The sequence below is a fragment of the Eschrichtius robustus genome, chromosome 10 (assembly GCF_028021215.1).
Source record: "Eschrichtius robustus isolate mEscRob2 chromosome 10, mEscRob2.pri, whole genome shotgun sequence".
NCBI classification, from domain to species: Eukaryota; Metazoa; Chordata; class Mammalia; order Artiodactyla; family Eschrichtiidae; genus Eschrichtius; species Eschrichtius robustus.
The window spans coordinates 14,779,985-14,798,696 of NC_090833.1; the positions used below are offsets into that span (position 1 = coordinate 14,779,985).

Genomic DNA, 18,712 nt, shown 5'->3' on the forward strand with positions numbered 1-18,712 from the left:
TGAGGACACAGTGAGAAGGTGGCCTTAGACTCAGGGTTCTGTGGGAGCACGGGCTTGGCCTAGAGTAGGTGTTCTGGGACGTCTTCTCAGAGGAGGTGGCGCCATGCTTGAAAGAGCAGGGACTTGGGGATAGAATCCTAGTGCCTCCAATAAAATGAGTTTTGTAATTTCTAGTAGGTAGCTTACCCCTACTTCTTGCCTAAATTAAGGATGCTACTTGTCATTCTGGTCTCTGGAAGTGTTGTTCCCAGAGGGTTTTTTTCTGTCACCCAGGCTGGGTGAGATCTACAAAAGTTCTATGCTTCTCCTTGTTAAACCTCACTGTATTTGTGATACCTTGTTTTGATGTGATGCTAATGGAAGAGAGTCTGTCACATTACTATCATCTCATAACAAGCTTCAAGAAAGCAGGGACTGAATTGGTTAAATTCAGCCCTATTATCCTCATATTCCAGGAGAATGCCTGGAACACTGTAGATGTGAAATAAATAACTGTTGCTCGAATGAACAGATAAATACGTAAATGAACTTAAACTCTTTGAGCCTTAGTATTATCATCTGTAGACCGGGCATAATACTAGCTGTATCCTGGGGTTTGGTAAAGATTAACTGAGGTCATACACACCAAGCCCAACCTCACTTAGTACCTGCCATGTGATAGCCCTGCAGTGTTAGTTCTTTGCTGCATTGATGGGTAAGGACTTTGCCAGGCTGAGATGAAGGGAAAGAGCTATGGTTGTGGAGGGAATAGCATTGTGCGAAGGCGAAGTGGAGCACGTTGTATGTGGAGGCTGATTAGGGAGGGAAGCCCCACTCTGCACTGTGAGGGTCTTATGCATTCAGTGCACAAGAAATAGAAATATACAGGTCATAGCTGTGACTTAAGTCACCAAGAATTGATGAGCTTACAAACATTTAGCAAATAAGACACACCCGCATTAATATGAATTCACATGATGAAGACCTGTGATGGCGGAGAAGACCTACGGGTGATGGGAATTTGCTCTGAGCCTTAGCAAATTACTGAAGAGAGGGAGGAAAGTCATTCCAAGTGGGAGTTAGAGCGTGGGCAAAGGGCCGGAGGTTGGGAGACGTGGGGAAGTGCCAGTTTGGCTGCAGTGGAGTTTTGCTTGGGGGTTAAGAGGAGATTAGGCAGCATGGAACCAGACCACTGGGGATCTCAGGTGCCAGGTGAAAATACTTGGACTTGATCTGGGTTGCACTCTGAGCCGTACAGAGGCCAGAGCTCTTGAGAGCCTAAGGGTTGCGAGTATTAGAGGGTCATCATTTTTCGCCTCAAGGAGGCAGGAGGCTGGATCAGATGACCTCTCGAAGTTTCTTCCAACCACAGTGCTGTGTGGTAGTCATAAGACAGAGAGAGGGAAACAAAAACCAGGGACCTTGGCCTGAATTTCTGTCCTTTATAAATCTCCTCCGCTTCCGGGCATCGTATCTCTGTCCCACAGATTAATCTTCTCTGGCTTCCTGAAGGAACAGAAGGACCTATTGACCTCATCCTGTTCTCCAGGCTGTGAGTGAGGAATGGGGTATTCAGACTGGCAAAGGCCTCGGTGTGGGCAGAGGGCAGCTGAGCCTGAGGCATGAGCCCCCAGGGGAGAGCAAAGAAAGCAGGTGAATGATGCTGTTCCAGAAGGGCTGCGCCCCAGGACTGTCCCAAGTGTCCACGCCAGACTAGGAAGTTATGGCCTTTTTGCATGAACGTCTTTGACCTAAGATTGGTAAATGTTGGAGGAGATCGCAAACTCTTATCAGATCACAAACTCTTATCAGATCACTTCCCAATGCAAATGGTAACCTGAGTTCGACGCGATTTTCATGGGATTCTTCTCTCTTTGTTCTTTCTTTCATGACATTGGTGGCTCAGATGTGAGGCCCTGCGGTTGAGTAGAAGGAGCAGGTGCTTTAAACAGGAAATCCTGTGCTCTGGCTTCAGCCTGTGGGTGCTCTGTGCCTCAGTTTCCTCATCTGTGAAATGGGAATAAGAATAGTGCCCGCCTTAGACGCCTATAGTGAGTATTAAAGTTCTTAGAATCTGACCAGGCACATGGTAAGCACAGAAGAAATGATAACTCTTATTACTGATTTCATTAGTTATTAGAAAAAGAGGATACAAATGCCTGTCACCCAGGGTTGCTGTGATCATCACATTCATTCATTCATTTGTTCAACGAATATACACAGAGCACCCATTAGGTGGCAGGCAGTGTACTGAGCACAGGGAGATGTGTTATAGAACAAAATGACACAGTTCCTCACTCCGGAGCTGACAGACTGGTGGGGGAGATGGATATTAAATGTGCAGCATAAGCATAAATGTACTGCTCGGTGTGGGCAGAGGGCAGCTGAGCCTGAGGCATGAGCCCACAGGGGAGAGCAAAGGAAGCAGGTCGATGATGCTGGTCCAGAAGGGCTTTCCCCCAAGACTGTCCCAAGTGTCCACACCAGATTAGGAAGTAATGGCCTGTCCTTTACTGTGAAGGAGAAGGGGGATGCTATAGAGAGATTAAGGGGGGGGGGGTCCCTGCGGTAGGGTGGTCACAGAAGTTTCTCTGGGGATGCAGCTTCTGAGCTCTCGTGTGAAGGATGGGTAAGGGTAAGTGTTCCTGGTACTGCTGGAAACACACACGCAAAGACTCTAAGGGGAAACAGGGTGTGGCACATTGGAGGAGGTGAATGAGGTGGTGAGGTTATCAGGGATCAGATGTGACAGAGGCTGAGGTTTACTCTGAGTATAAACTGCAAAAGCAGTGGAGGTAAATGATTTTGTAAACAGTAAAATCCATGCACCTCTAACTTCCTATATTTTCCAGCATAAAATGGTAGGAGTTGGAATTCATAGCATGGAGGTCAGTTGAGGAAGGACTTTTAGCCTCTCTGCTTTTACAGTTGACACTCAGAATGAAACAATTGCCTAAACACTACAAATACTACACGACAAAATCTGTGTGTGGTTCTAATTCCCAAAGTGGTGCTTGGAGACCTGCCACTGAATCTCGTCTCTTGGATGTGCATTAGCTCTTTTGAACCCCAGTTTCCTGCTCTGCAATAATGGGGGTGTTTCCTCTTATTTGTTTAACGGGGTTGTTCTCTGAGAAGGTTGTTCTGAAAGCTCCAATAAATATTGGGTCCCCTTTCCTCTTCTTTCCTCTGTGGCTTAAGCCTCCCTGTCTGGCGCATCTGATGGCAGTCTGCATTGGAGGGAGGCGTTAAACATTCATGGCTGGCTTCTCATCAATGTGTCCTGCCCACCACCCAATCTTGGAGGAGCTATTGGGGTGTGACCACTCTAGAAATCGCCCTTTTCTTAAAGGTGCCGCCCTGACTGCCCCCATCCAGTCCTAAAATCCATCAAATTCACACACCATTGCTGTGGAGGTTAAGTTCCTTCTTTTAATTCTGATCAAGTGAGCAAAAGGGAAAACAAGGAGGGATCCATCAGAACGCCTCATGAAAAATATGTATGTTCTTTAAAGGAAAACGGCATACAAATGGGATATATATTTTTTCCAAAAGGGAAGAAAAAAACACGTAGGCTTTTAAACAGAAGACTTTAAGCAGGGAGTGAGAGAGGAAAAATATGTCTCTTAAATGCATTCAGTGCCATTGCCACAAGGCTGCCAAGCTAGGATTGTTTATTAGAAGATAAGATAGTGAAAAATGTATTTTGCAGAAAGAAAATAGTAAAGTCAGGTCTGAGGCAGATAAGAAGCCAAATTTCTATTTTATGCTCAATTGAGTGACTCAGTTACATTATCTGTGAAGCAGGGGTGAAATAACACACTTCGGAAATGAGGCTTGGGTTGCGCTGGGTCTCCTCCCAGCCTTGGCCAAGCTGATCCCAGCCCAGCTGGGACGCTGCCTTCTCCGAGCAGAGTATTTGCAGGCTGGGGATGAGGGGGAGAAAGGTTCTGATCTTTCTCTTCGGCTCCTTCTTTTCTCCATCTTGTTATACAAGCGCTTCGTTTCGGCTTCACGCCTCCTCTCCTGATGCCGAAGGTGGGAAAATAAAAACACACATGCGTATAAGATGAAGCGATGCAAAGGCCAGCAGATGTTGGAGCTAGAAAGAGTACCGCTGGAGATTGGCGGGGCTCGGGGATACGGATCCTGGCCTGTGGTCAGTCAGTGCTTTATTTGGCAAGCACAAACACGTCGCTTGAATGCTTTGTAAGTGGGATGCTGTTCTCCAGTTTGCCAAAGATCTCACTTCTCTCCTTTTTTTTTTTAATGGCAGGAAAGTTTATTTATTTATTTATTTATCTTTAACTGAAGTATAGTTAATTTACAATGTGTTAGTTTCTGGTGTACAGCAAAGTAATTCAGTTATTCATATATATGTTTATAGATATATATATTTTTTATATTCTTTTCCATTATAGTTTACTACAAGATATTGAATATAGTTCCCTGTGCTATATAGTAGGACCTTGTTTATCTGTTTTATATATAATAGTTTGTATCTGCTACTCCCAAACTGCTAATTTATCACTCCCCCAACCCCTTCCACTTTGGTAACTATAAGTTTGTTTTCTATGTCTGTGATTCTCGGTAAATAAGTTCATTTGTATTATTTTTTAGATGCCACATATAAGTGATATCATGTGGTATTCATTTGACTATCCATACGGACAAAAGTCAGCCTTGACCCTTCTTTTGCACAACATATACAAAAGTTAATTTGAGACAGAGTATAGACCTATGTGAGAAAGGTAAAACAATAGAACTTCTAGAAGAAAATATAGGGGAATATCTTCAGGACTTTAGCGTAGGTAAAGAATTCTTAAACAGGACATACAAAATCACTAACCATAAAAGAAAAGAATGAGAAGCAGAACATCACTGAAATTAAAACCATTTGTTTATTGAAAGACAACAACAAGAGAGTGAAAGAAAAGCCACAGACCAGGAGAAGATAGTTACAATACATATAGCTGACAAAGGGCTCATATTAGAAATATATAAAGAACGATTAATCAATAGAAAAAGACCACCCAATTAAAAACTGGCAAAGACTTGAACAGACAAAAGACTGGCACAAAAGAGATATCACATGGCCAAAAGACATCTGAAAACTCCTCAACATATTATCCACTAAGAAAATATAAATTAAACTAATATGAGATGTTACCCCAGGCCTAGTAAAAAGGGTACAATTAAAAGGCCTGAGGGTACTAAGTGTTGTCAAGGATATGAAGCAACTGGGACTCATACATTGCTGTCTTATACTTCCTCATCATTATATCTTTTAAGTCTTTTGATGGCAGAAGCCATGTCTGATTCAATATTCAGATACCTCCCACCTCCTCATCTGCCCTTTGCCAATAATAAGTGTTCAAGTCTTTGGAATTCACATTCCACATGAGAAGCTATCAGCCCAGCAAAAGGTAGTGACCATGATGAAAACAATAGAGAAGATCCAAACAATCTCCCAGTGTGGGAGTACAGGGAGGTGGATGGGTCAGGCCACCTGCCTGCCTGCCTTCCCCCAGGCTGGGGTGCAGCCGTTATCACACGGGCTTCCATGGCCCAGGGAAGCAGCACAGCATCGTGGACTCCTCTGGGCTCTGGAGTATCTGGAGTATGCTGGATAGTATGCCAGTTCTGCCATTTATGGGCTGTGTGACCTTGAAGCAAATGACTCAACCTCTCTGGGCCTTGGTTTCCTCATTTACAAAACAGAGATGGTAATGGTATCTACCCTATAGGATTGTAGTGAGGATAAGTGAGATTCTAGAAGCAAAACACCTGGCCCACAGGAAGTGCTCAGTAACTAGGCCATCCTTTTTCTTTTTTTGGCTTCATGAAGTTCTCTGCAGAGACTTTCACATGTTGTATGACAATAATCCATTTCAGGAACATTTGTGAATTTTCTTTGTATCTCCTGGAAATCTCTTTTGTTCACATTTAAACTTGACCCTCAATAAAAGTGCTGACCAGCCTTGTCCAAGACCTCTGCACTTTGTGGCCCGTGGATTTGAAGGCCCTCCTCTTGGGAAAGGTGGAGCTACGGGTACCCCTTGGAGGGGCCAGTACATCAATGGCTGTCATTGCCCCAGCGCCTGTGGCACTCAGGTATGAGGAGACGGTGGTCAGGAAGGAAGCCTCAGAAAGGCAGCCTGGAACCTGCATCATCACCGCTCCTGGGGAAGAGGCAGACATGCTCTGGAACAGTTATGGGGCGGGCCCCTGCTGAGCATATGCTGGGACTGTTTATGCCTTGCAGATAAAAGAGCCTGGAGTAAATGTTTACAGTCTGGGAGCCCGGCTGATGCACTGATGGACTGAGAAATTGTGCATGCATGTATGTGTGTGTGTGTGTGTGTGTGTGTGCAAGAGAGAGAGAGATAGAGAGAGAGAGAAGAGGGAATTTTACCTCCTTCCTCTGCCTGGGGGAGAGCTGCCAGGTGAAGTAGAAAGAACCATCCAGTGGGTTCCCATCAGGTGCCCTCTGTCTGACCCCTGCCCTGTCACTTTTCTGATTTACCATGTAGGAGGCAAAGACACAGACACTCCCTGAGGCTACCTCAGGGGAGACAGGTTTATTGTCTGGGTCAACATGGTGCAGTAAAGAGGGATGGACACCCCCCTACTGGGGGAATCCAAGAATAGGAAAAACTAGAACTCACAGAAGCCCAAACTGGATGGTGACTCAGAATCCAAAGAAGTTCTGGGACCTTTGACAACAGGATTCCTAGATTTGATTAAGCCTGCAGACTCCGGGGTCAGACTGCTGGGGTTAGAAACTGGGTTCCGGGATGTATGAGCTCGAACAAGATACCCAACCTCTCTAAAACCTGTCATTTCATCTGCAAGATCAGAGTAATAATACTACCTCCTTCAGAATATTGTTGGGTAGGATAATGCACATAGAACGTGCATCCGTCCATTCTGTTCATAGCTTACTTTGTAAAAATCCTACCGTGGTTGCTCATTGCCCTTAGAATAGCATCTAAATTTTAGCCCCATCCCGAAGGCAGTATGTGACCTGTGCCTTCTTTCCGATTTCCTCTACCCCTTCCCCCTGCCCTCCCCGCCCCCACTCACTGCCCACCCCCATCCTTTTCCACCTTCCTGGCTGTTTTTCTGATCCTTCAGCACACCAAGCACTTATGATTCCTTCCACCTAGAATGGAACGGTCTCCTGCCGGATCCTTACTCATCTGGGTTCTTTTTATTCTTTAAGCCTCAACTTACATATTCCCTCTCGGAGCCTCCGCTTCCCTCTCTCCCTTAATCTAAAGAAGCCCCACTCCTTCACATGATCAAATCATCCTGTTTCACTGCTATCAATGGTCTTATTATGACTCCACATCTTTGTGCTTGTCTGTTTCTAAGTTTGCTGACTGTTTTCCTTCCTGGAAAATAGCATTCTTAAGAATAGGGGCCTTGCTTGCCCTGCTCCCAGTCTATCCCCAAAGCTTCAAAAATTGCCTGGCACACAGTAGGTGCTCGATACATATTTGTCAGAAAAACGAACAGATGAATGGATGGATGAAGAAATAAAGACGGTAGAGTGTGCCAGCAGGATAATGACAGAAAGCCGTCATTTAAGTCCCTTCTAGTCCAATGGTTTCTCACTTCCATAGTTTGTTTAGCTCAGTGGTTTGTAAGAGGGTGGCAGCCCCTTCCCCAAAGGGCAATTTGAAAATGGGGGACGTTTTGCAGACATACTGACCGGAGAACTAAGGGCGTCAGGCATCAAGGGGCAGGGCTGGCCAGGCTAAACACCCTGCAAGATACAGAAGAGTCAGATTCAATAATGCACAGTTGTGGCTTCCCTGGTGGCGCAGTGGTTGAGAATCTGCCTGCCAATGCAGGGGACACGGGTTCAAGCCCTGGTCTGGGAAGATCCCACATGTCGCAGAGCAACTGGGCCCGTGAGCCACAACTACTGAGCCTGCGCGTCTGGAGCCTGTGCTCCACAACAAGAGAGGCCGCAACAGTGAGAGGCCCGTGCACCGCGATGAAGAGCGGCCCCCGCTCGCCGCAACTAGAGAAAGCCCTCGCACAGAAATGAAGACCCAACACAGCCAAAAATAAATAAATAAATTTATTTAAAAAAAAAATAAAAAAAATAATGCACAGTCCCCTTCACCCCACCCTGCAAATAGCATTCCACTTGAGGACCGATGACTGAGTCTAATCATCCGATTTTATAGTGGTTGGAAGCTGGGGTTTGTAGGTATTTCAAAGCTCCTAGCCCCTCCTGTTGCAGCTGGGGCCTGTGGAATAGACTTACAGCTTCATTGAAGCAAACCTCAAACTGGCTCAGAGACGGTTAAACCCGGCTGAGATAGCAGCTATTTGGCTTGTGAGCTTTTCTTTTCAGTGACTAATAGGTAAGAGGGACAGGAGTGCTCTTGGCCTGTGGAGGATGCAGCATATACGACGTCTCTGAGGCCCCTTCCTGTGATTTCTGAGTATGAGCAATAGGATATTTGGAGGAGATAGAAGTGTCTGACCAGCTAATAACAACCAGACTCCAGCACCAGGATGGGAGGGAGTGGGGAGGGGCGGGGAGAGTGCAGCTTTCCTGGAGACAGAGAGGCACGGGGAGGGAGTCACACGTGTGTGCTCGAGCACACGCAGGTCAGGCACACAAGCAATCCAGACACTCAGAGATGCAGTGCGACCACTCACACACACTCACCTGGGACACAGCCTACAGACGCTGAACACATCAGGACACACCATATTCTAACCTGCAGGACACAGACTACACACAGAGGCTCACACACTCACTATATATATATATATATATATATATATATATATATATATATATATTCTTACCCAGAACACACCCTCCCTGCATACACAGCAGGTCCACATACAACACACCGCCTTCAACACTGAGACACACCCATATGGCAAAGGCATACAGAACACACCTCACACAACAGCTCATGCAATGGATGGGCACACATATGTAACACACACAACACATGCACACAACTCACTCCTACAGACAATGCTCATTCACACATCATCTCCACAAGTCACCACCATACACAAATACATACTGACACACACAGTCACACGTAATACTTAGAGATGTATGCATATAAATGCAGGTCCACTTAGCACAGGCATAAACACAGGCACCACCCATGCACACACACACATACACACATGCATACACTCCATAAATACACACACACTATGGAGGTACACATGTAAGGCACAACACACACGTGCACACGTGTATATCTTAGAGATATACAACCCTAAGACACAAACACCACATGAGACCTATACTGTACCTATGTGTGTATTTACCCTTTGCTAACAACTACGTTTTAAAATTAACTCTCAGACACATGCTCCAACGACAACAACCGATCAACACAATATACAACATTTACTTTGAAGCTGTCAGATTGAAAAAACAATCATGTACAGAAAAGTAATATGTCATTTGACACTCTCTCACTTTTGTGGATACAAATGTTTGTGATAATCATCCTTATAAAAGGCGGAAAATCAGCCCTAGCACAGCGGAGATGGGGCTTGTTCATCTGATCTTCTCCGGCTACAGGATGGGGAGAGCAGGAAGGAGAAGAGGAGGGGCCCAGGACCCCTAAGAGGCCAGGGCAACTCTGGCCTTGGGAGCAGGACACCTGGGTTATGGCTCTGCAATCTGGTGCTGTCCTACTGTGCGACCTGGGACATGTTGTTTCCCATTTCTGAGCCTCAGTTTCTTCACCTATAAAATGGGTATGAACCTACCTCAAAGGGTTAAGTCGGATAAAATCTAGGGTATAATCCAAATGTGAATTGTGGACTTGACCGCTTCATATTCCTAAGAGAAGATGAACAGGCCTGTGACAAGCTAACAAAAGCATCAATTTTCAGTTCTATCCTCCTCATTTTGTCTTTTCTCCCAAAGGAACTCCTGCATGGCGTAAGTAATTAGTCTATCTGGGCTTGTCCACAGAGAAAAGCTATAGCTCGTTTTTTTATCTTTATTGAGTCTTTATTAAGTGCCAAGTGATGTACCTGTATTATCTAACTTAATCCTCAAAACGACCTCTTGAAGTCGTTCTGTTATTACCCTCATTTTACAGATGAAGAAATAGAGGCACAGTTTGGTCAAGAGAATTGCCCGAGATCTCACCAGCTGATGAGTTTGGGAGCCAGGGTTCAAACCCACTCTGCTGTGATGTAGAGGGCTATCCCCCTCCACACGCCCCACGAAAGCTGGACACAAAGGTTCTGTTGAGTTGGCAGGTGAAACCAGCTTGAAGTCAGAACTGAGGAGGATTCTAAGAAGCCCCCTTATGCTGGCTCACCCAGGCTATAACTTCCAGGCTCATCCAGGGGATAACTTACCTCTCACTCAACACAAAGTCACTATGCAAGTTCATTGCACACTTTCGACCCTCTTAAGCCCCACCTCCTCCATCTATAAACCCTTACCCTTCTCGATGGTCGTGGAATAGTCAACATATGCCATCAAAAGAACACTGGGCAGTAGGTCTTTCTCCAGTTATGCCCTTGTGCCCACTCTCCACTACCTGTGATTGGTAACTTTGGGTTGATCAATATACAGTGTTTCTATAAATGACACTGGAGGCCCAGGTGGGCCTTAGGACTTTCTTTTAGGCATTTAATATTGCCTTTTGTATATACTACACTGCAGCGTGGCTGGTGATTGAGAAATGAGAGTTTAGAATCAGCCTCCTTGGGTTCAAATCCTGGTTCTGTTACTCTGTGTAACCTTGAATATATTCCTTTATTTTATTTATTTATTTATTTTATTTATTTTTTTTGGCTGCATCGGGTCTTAGTTGCCGCATGCGGCGTCTTTGTTTAGGCACGTGGGATATTTCGCTGTGGCGTGGGCTCTTCGTTGTGGTGTGTGGGGCTTTTTTTCTCTTTCTAGTTGTGGCTTGCAGGCTCCAGGGCGCGTGAGCTCTGTAGTTTGCGGCGAGTGGGTTCAGTAGTTGTGGCACATGGGCTTAGTTGCCCCTCGGCATGTGGGATCTTAGCTCCCTTACCAGGGATCAAATCCTCGTCCCCTGCATTGGAAGGTGGATTCTTTACCACTGGACCACCAGGGAAGTCCCTACGTAACCTTGAATATATTTCTTAACTTTCCTGAATCTCAGTTCTTTCTCTGTAAATTGGGCTTTAATCCCAGTACACAGACTTCATGGGGTTGTTCTGTGGTCTCAGTGAGTGAATATTTGTGGAGGGTTTAGAACAGGACCCGGCAAATAAACATTAATCATCATCGTCGTCCGTCTAGGCCTACAGCTCCTTATACTGTCTCAGTTAACTACGCTCTTCCCTCTTTCTTTTATATTTCAGCTGGTTCAAGCTAGAGCCCCTCCTCTGGGTGAGCCTTTCTCCAGCCACCTTTGTCTTCTTGATCACCATCCCTGACATCTCATTTCCTGAAAATAACAGAAGGTCTCCGGCGCACCTTGACTTTCTCTGCCTCCTCAAGATTCAGTGCAAGCTCTTCGCTATGGAACTGCCTTGGCTCCTTTTCATTGAGGGTAAATCAGTGGACCCAAATCCAGACGTTAGAGGTGCACAGTTCCCTACCTCTGCTGGTGGGCAGGTGACACCACAGGTGGCGTGGTTAATTTGAGTGACAAGGGGCACTGGAGCCTTTTGGTAACTTGAACACATGCTGCTGTTTCCCATTTAACGTACTTCCTGAAGCTCTTTCCCACCTGCTCCAACCAGAGAGCTTCGATTTCCATTCTCCTTGCTTTTCCTGAGTTACCACTCTCTCCTTCCTTTCATTTACAAAATCCTCCCACCAACTTTGCATGCTACATTTTGTCACAACAAGGCTTGTGTTTAAATTACTGTGTAATCCAAAGATTTAGAAACCTTTATTTCTTTCTTTGATAACATTAGATCTTCTCCATGCATACATCTTTGGTACAAAATTCACTGTTCTCCTAGTCATCCACTGTACTTTCCCAGTGTTCAGAGGGAAATAACGTGGTTTGGCAAGAATAAGTGGGTAGCACCCCCGTGGGAACAAATTCAGGTCATGTGTGTTTGTGTATGCATGTGTGTGTATGCATTTATGGGTCCAGACCAGTCCAGTACAGGTAACTTAATGTGGTTCATCCTCAGAGGTTTTGTCTCCCACCAGGAGACTACTCAGATGTTCAAGAATATGGGGTTTCCAGCTTCATAAGTAGATTGTCCACTCTTGAACTTAATTCTTCTCTTTCCTATATTTTTGACATTGGTTCCACAGCTCATGTCTTTGTCACAGGCCCTCTAAGGCTGAACTCCAACTTCTTCGAAACCCTGTACACATGCAGACACTCATTGTCTCTTTTTACCATTCTAACACCACCTAAGGTCAGTTGAGAATATTAGAAAATCTAAACAAACTGATATCAAGGATTATTAAAAATAGACATCATACTTGATGCTAGAGAATGTCACTGTCTTTCTCTAAGTCTTACTTTCTTTATCTGTGAAATGGGTACAGTCTTTAACACGATCAGACATTGTGAGGATGGAAAGGATCTGGGTCAGGATATATATATGTCTGAGGTCATATTTCTGAGGCTGGAACTGAGAATGAGCTGGGCTTTGGACAGCATAGGAAGTTTAGAACTGTATTCTACAGATGATGGATAATAAGGTACGCTAGCTTATGAATACTTTCATTCCATATTTACTCACTGGAAAGATAAAGGTGAGTAAGATAAACAAGGTCCCTGTACTTTTGGAGCTGAGACTGTTTAATGTACAGCAAACATTAATCATATAATCACACAAATAAATATAATTTGGTAGAATTTAAGAGAGGAAGGGCAATGTAGACTGGGGGGTGGGGAGATGGGGAAGATTTCCTTGAAGGAGCAACAGTTGAGCTGAGATGTGAAGGTAGGTATGTGAAGAGGTGGAGGATCATTCCAGGAAGAGCAAACAGCATCTACAAAAGTCTTCATGAGGTGACAGGGGGCGTGGCCCATTCATAAAGAGGGCCAGGATGATTGGAGCCTATGGCAGAGGTAACACGTTGAATGAGATAAGGCTGGAGAGGTGGGCGGGGTTAGGCCAGGCAGGACCTTATAAGACACTGCAAAATTTTGGTCTTTCTTTTGAGAGCAATGGGACACATTTGGAGAGTTTTTAAGCAGGGGAATGGCAAGCTTACATTTGCTTTAAAAGGATCTCTTTTGCTGGTGAGAATGGATTGGAGCAGGGAGAGAAGGGAAGATGGAGATTGGCTAGGAGGTGACTGCGGTAGTCCAGGTGAGAGATGGATGGATAAGGTTCCACCTAGGGCCATATGGTAGGGCTGGAAAGAAGTGGGTGGATTCAGCAGACATTTAGGAGATAAAATTGTCAGTGTTGGATTAGACACTGAGGGTGGTGGTGAAGGGGAGGAAGGCATGGAGGATGACCCCCAAGTTTCCTACTTGCCAGAAGGGTAGTGGCGGTGTTCATGGACACTTTAATGATAGAGAGGGAATGGCATCTACCAGTCTTGTTGACAAAGACTTTTCTTGTTCTGTGGTTGTCCTGCGGGATCCATCATATCTCTCCACTTCTATCTTTTCTTCTTTCTAGTGTCCTCTGTACTTCTGGGCTCATAGGAGGGCCTCTAGCAAGGACATAGAATTGTAGAGTAAGAGGCACCTTGGAAACCAACCATTCCAGCACCCTCACTTCACAGAGACAACGAATGAAGCAGCCACAGGGCTGGGCTTACAAACCCGTCCAACTGCTAGTCCTGGGTCCCTTCAATTGCCTCTGATGCTATGTATCCCTTGACTAGATGATTAGAACCCTCTTGTTAAAAAACCCTCAGTACTTGTTGTATACCAGTTAAAGGTCTTATTCTTTGACCAAGCCTGCAGTCCTGGGATTCAAATTGGTTGTGAGGATTAACTGAGTTAAGACAGATGAAACACTTAGAAAGTTTCTGCCAAAGACAAAGCACTGCTTTTGGAATGCTCCAACTCCATATGCCCTGTAACAGAGACCCCCAGTATCCATTCACCACTCTTTGCTTTTAATAATTTCTTTTCGACCACCCTTCCTGCCAAGTTCTGTAGAGCAGCAGTCCCCAACCTTTTTTGGTACCAGGGACCATTTTCGTGGAAGACAACTTTTCCAAAGACCAGGGGTGGGGATGCTTTCGGGATGATTCAAGAACATTCCATTTATTGTGCACTCTATTTCTAATATTATTACATCAGCTCCACCTCAGATCTTCAGGCATTAGACCCCAGCGTAGAGCACATGGCTGCCCAGCTAGACACTACATTTCCCAGCTTCCCTTGCAGGTGTGTGATCATGTGACTCAGTTCAGGCCAATGGAGGGTGAGTGGAAGTAAGGTGAGTGCCGTTCCCATTTCTAGTAAATTCCAGGCCATTCCTACAAGGCAAACCTGCCTTCCCTGGGCTCCATTTCTCCATTTCCTTCTGGCTCAGAAATGGCAACATCTGGGGCAGCTTCCTTGGACTAAGGATGGAGCCTCCATGTTGAGGATAACAGCAAACCCATCGCCCTGGGTCACGGGATAACCACGTGTATCAGAGCTGCCCCTCCCCTTAATTCCTGCAGCCCTGGGACACTCACCGTCGATCACTCATGTGAGAGAGAAACAAACTCTGATCTTATTTAAGCCCCTGCACTTTGGAAGGTCTCTTGGTAACTGCAGCTTAATCTGAACCCAACCAATACAGGCCAAGGTACCTTTCCCACCTCTCTCCATGACGGCCTTTCACTTACTCTATACTTTAGCTACTATCACACTAATGTTATTGCCACTTCTGTAGCATCAGCTTTTCCCCCTCCAGTTCTTTGCTCAGGCTGTTTCTACAACTGGAGTGGCCCTTATGAATGTCCAGAGTGTTGCTTAGTGAAAAGCATACAGACACTGAAACTGACAGGTTTGCGTTTGAATCCGGGCTCTGGCACTTTCCAGTTTGTGACTTTAAGTCTTTTCCACTCCCTGAATCTCAACTTCCTCATCTGCAAAATGGGTCTAGTGATACCTGTCTACCTCGTGGGAATGTTTCTGATGATTAATGGGAAGTGTAAGCACAATGCCTAGTTCACAAAAAAGCTCGAGATTACTATTGCTATTGTCACCTAGCTGTCAAGTCCCAGCTAGGATGTCATTCATTCCAGAGTTTCCCAAATTTCCTTCATGATAAATTCTGGGGTGTTTTTAAACATGCAGCTTCCCCAGCTCATTCTCCAGCCCTTCCCTAGAAATAGGACATGGGCTATGGCTGATGAACTTTTATTTAACACGATCCCCAAGTGATTCTTACCATCAGGGAAGTTAGGGAAACACAGACCCTGTTTGCTCAGCTGGAAGCAGCTGTCTCTTTCTCCTTTGATCTAGCTGAGAACTCTTTGTATTCTTTTTAATCCATTTCTACTTTGCATTATTATTATTTTTGTAATGTACATGTCTTTATCTCCACTAATGATAGCCAACACTTCTAGAGCCCTCGTTAGATGCCAGACATGATGTGAAGTACTTTACATACATTATCTTACCTAATCCCCTATCCACCCTTTCATCAGCTGCTGATGAAGAAATTAATAGCAGATATTCTATATTGTGCCTTTAAAATGCACCATGCCTGAAGCTAGGCACCTCTCACACATTATTTTTTCTTTTCCACACAGCAGCACTCTGGGACAGGAATTAGGATCCCTATTTTAAAGGAGAGGTAGCTAGGTTCAGAGAGGCAAAGCGACTTGTCTAAGGACGCTCAGCCTGGGTGGGGTGGTGGGGGAGAAAGAGTGAAGGAGCTGATCAAAGGCAGATGGAGAGAGCAGTATAAAACTCCCAATGTCCGCAGGGAGAACGTAACTTCTGCAAGCTGACGCCACTCATGATAACTTCATAGATGGTCGGTCCTTACCCAGAGGCAGTAACCAAAGAGAGATAATTTACTGCCTGTCTTTTTGCATCACTGGAGGTGCTGACAGCTGTGGCACCCATCTGGGCACCTGGGGAGAGGAATGGGAGAAGGGAAGGAAACCCCTACGTACTCTTCGTCAGTGTCGAATTTAGGAAAAAAATAAGAATGGCCTCTCTTGCTGGGCATGGGTCAGGATTGACCCCCAATAAAAGTTGTGGATGCCTTTAGGGGCCTGAATGTATTTGGAAAATCTTCATATGATTATAATGGTTTCTAGTTAACAAAGCTTTTATTAATCAAATATTTACTGATCACATAAAGAGATGAATTTTGTGCAGATTCTACTCTCAAAGAACAAGGGAGAAGAATTAACCATCACTCCCTTTTCAGTTAAAGAAAGTAAAAGAAAAAACAAACAAAAATTTGTTTGGTCCATGGCACAAGTGCATATGAATGGCAGCTTTCTGCTCTGAACCCCGTTGTACACACTAAGACCTTGACTTTCCCTTCCACACTCTACTTCCTCTTCATTGGGTCCCCCAGCAGAGGTTTGAGCCTTCGTCTGCCCCTGACCCCTAGGGACCAGCCCTCCTTTTGAGGGAAGCAGAATTGCTGCAGGATGATTCCATACTGTAAAGAAATGCAATCTAAAACTATCAATGTATTCAGAATGTGGAATTTGTCACTCCTTGTCACTCCTGTATGAGCGAAGACAGTAACTGATCAGCGGCAAGCTTCTCTTTAAAAACACTTCACACCCTAAAAGATACTCATCATTTACATATGAACCAGCACTTTGGAGTTTCTGAGCACTTGGTACCCATTATCCCATTGAGCCACCCAGAAGTCTAAGGAGATGGTTCAGGAGAGAGAGACTGAGAGGTTTGGTACCTTCCCCAGCATCTCTTGGAGTCTGGGAGTTCATTGCTTCATCCGCCAGCCGAGCTGCTACTCTAATCAAATCACCCTTCAGATTTCTGTTTGCTTGACTGAAAACCCTCATTTCTCATAGGAATATTTTCCCCTGCCTTCAGTCATCTCTGATGTGGGGTAGAAATGCAGCTATATTAAAGAATGATTCCATCAGATCCGGAGCAGAAGCCTAGCAAGAGATGAAGTGTTTCTGGTTGAGAGCTCCTCATTCTTCCGAGTTAGTGCCAAGTCCAAGAGGCTTCCTGTACCATAATCGAGGAGAAGAAATCTCCAAAAGAGTCCTCTGAGGTGACCAAGCTCCAGACTGTTCTGATAATTAGAGTCACCAGGTAGAACCACTGACTTCTCAGCAAGCAGCTCACGTTCAAGTTAAACAGATGGTGGGTATGTTTGGAAATAGATCTTTCCAGGATTTTCCCCGCAACCAGATCCTAAGAGCCAAGCAGACAGCTGAGTCATTATCTCATCAACTTGGCCTGCATAGACTGCCAATCTGGGGAACTCAGGATTAGGATCCAAGTCATGTCTAATAGACCAGAGGGTCAAGAAAAATCTGGAATATATAGGGCATCAAAGATAATGAGGTTAGCTATGTCAGGACACTTCAGACTTGGGACAGTGAGAGGGCAAGGATGTGTATTCCTACTCTGCTATGGGGATTTCACCTTTTGTTCTGTTTTGTTTGCCTGATGGATGGAGAGAAATGGCAGGTTTGCCTCAGGATCAGCTCATGAGAGCACCATGGAGATTCAGGGAGCTACCCTGTAATATCTCATCCTCTTTTGTTTTTATTGATCTATCATGATCCTGCTTCCCTCTCAAACAGATGCAGCCCAGATTTCTCCCTGACCCACTGCATTTCATTGAATAGGTTCTTCCGTGGGGTCCCAGCATTTCTAATACCCGAACAGGATCAGGTCTCAGGAACAGGTTTTGTCCAAAAAATCAGGGTAGGAAAAGCTTTTACAAATATTTGGTGTAGGCAGGGCATCCATATCTCAGAGTTACCAGGACAAAGTTTACATCTGTGGTCCTGGTGTGATTATTATTAGCATCCCCTTTCACTCTCAAAAGTGTTCCTGTTAGAATCATAAATTTTGGGTCACTGTATTGATAGGGAAATGTGAGTACAGAGAAGGTTAAGTGTCCTGCTCAAGTCACAGGGCGGGGTGGTAATGGAGCTGGGGTGGGGACCAGCTCTCCCTCCCAGACCAAGGCTGTCCCCTGCACCCTTCCTTAGGCATTCATTTATTTATTTACGCATCACCTCATTCCAGAGAGGATTTGAGGCAGTCACTCCCCGACAAAGTTTAATACCTTGTCATTACCATTTACCACCTTCGAATCATAGAAGTTTAGAGCTTCCCCTCATAAAACCAACTTGGAAATGTGGTAAGCTTGTATATCAGCAACATACATTAATTCTGACCTCTCTGGGGATTTAAAAGTTTTTCCGGAGAAGTCATTCTTTATTCTGGAGTTTTACAATGACTTTGGTCAGAAGCAATAATGCTCTTAGCAGGATTCTAGCTGTTGGAAGGTGATTCAGAGGGATCTGAAACACCAGTTAGGAGCACAAGATAAGGAATTGGAATTTTCTCAGGTAAATCCCAGCCTTACCATTTATGAGGTGTGTTCCCTGGAGCAAGTTTCATTGCCTCTCTGAGCCTTGACTTTGCTGTCTGCAAAATGGGGTGTCTAATAACAGCCGGGTTCTAGGAGTTAAATATTTTGTAAGATTATCTCTTTTAATCCTTACAGCAACCCAGTGAGAGAGACACCATTAGGATCCCAAGTTTATAGACAAGCGAACCGAGGCTCAGACTGGTTAAGTAACTTGCTCAAAGTCACACAGCAAGAAGGTGGCAGAGGCGGGATTAAA

The 18,712-nt window shown here is 45.0% G+C and overlaps 1 long non-coding RNA gene across 1 annotated transcript in view; it reads right to left on the bottom strand.

Annotated features, from left to right (window-relative positions):
* Nucleotides 1-3,468: 3,468 nt before the first annotated feature.
* LOC137770540 (uncharacterized) overlaps nucleotides 3,469-18,712 on the bottom strand; it is a 140,620-nt gene continuing 125,376 nt past the window's right edge. Inside the window, exon 4 of the long non-coding RNA XR_011075187.1 lies at nucleotides 3,469-4,005. This is a non-coding gene — a long non-coding RNA (uncharacterized lncRNA). The remainder of the gene's footprint in view (nucleotides 4,006-18,712) is intronic.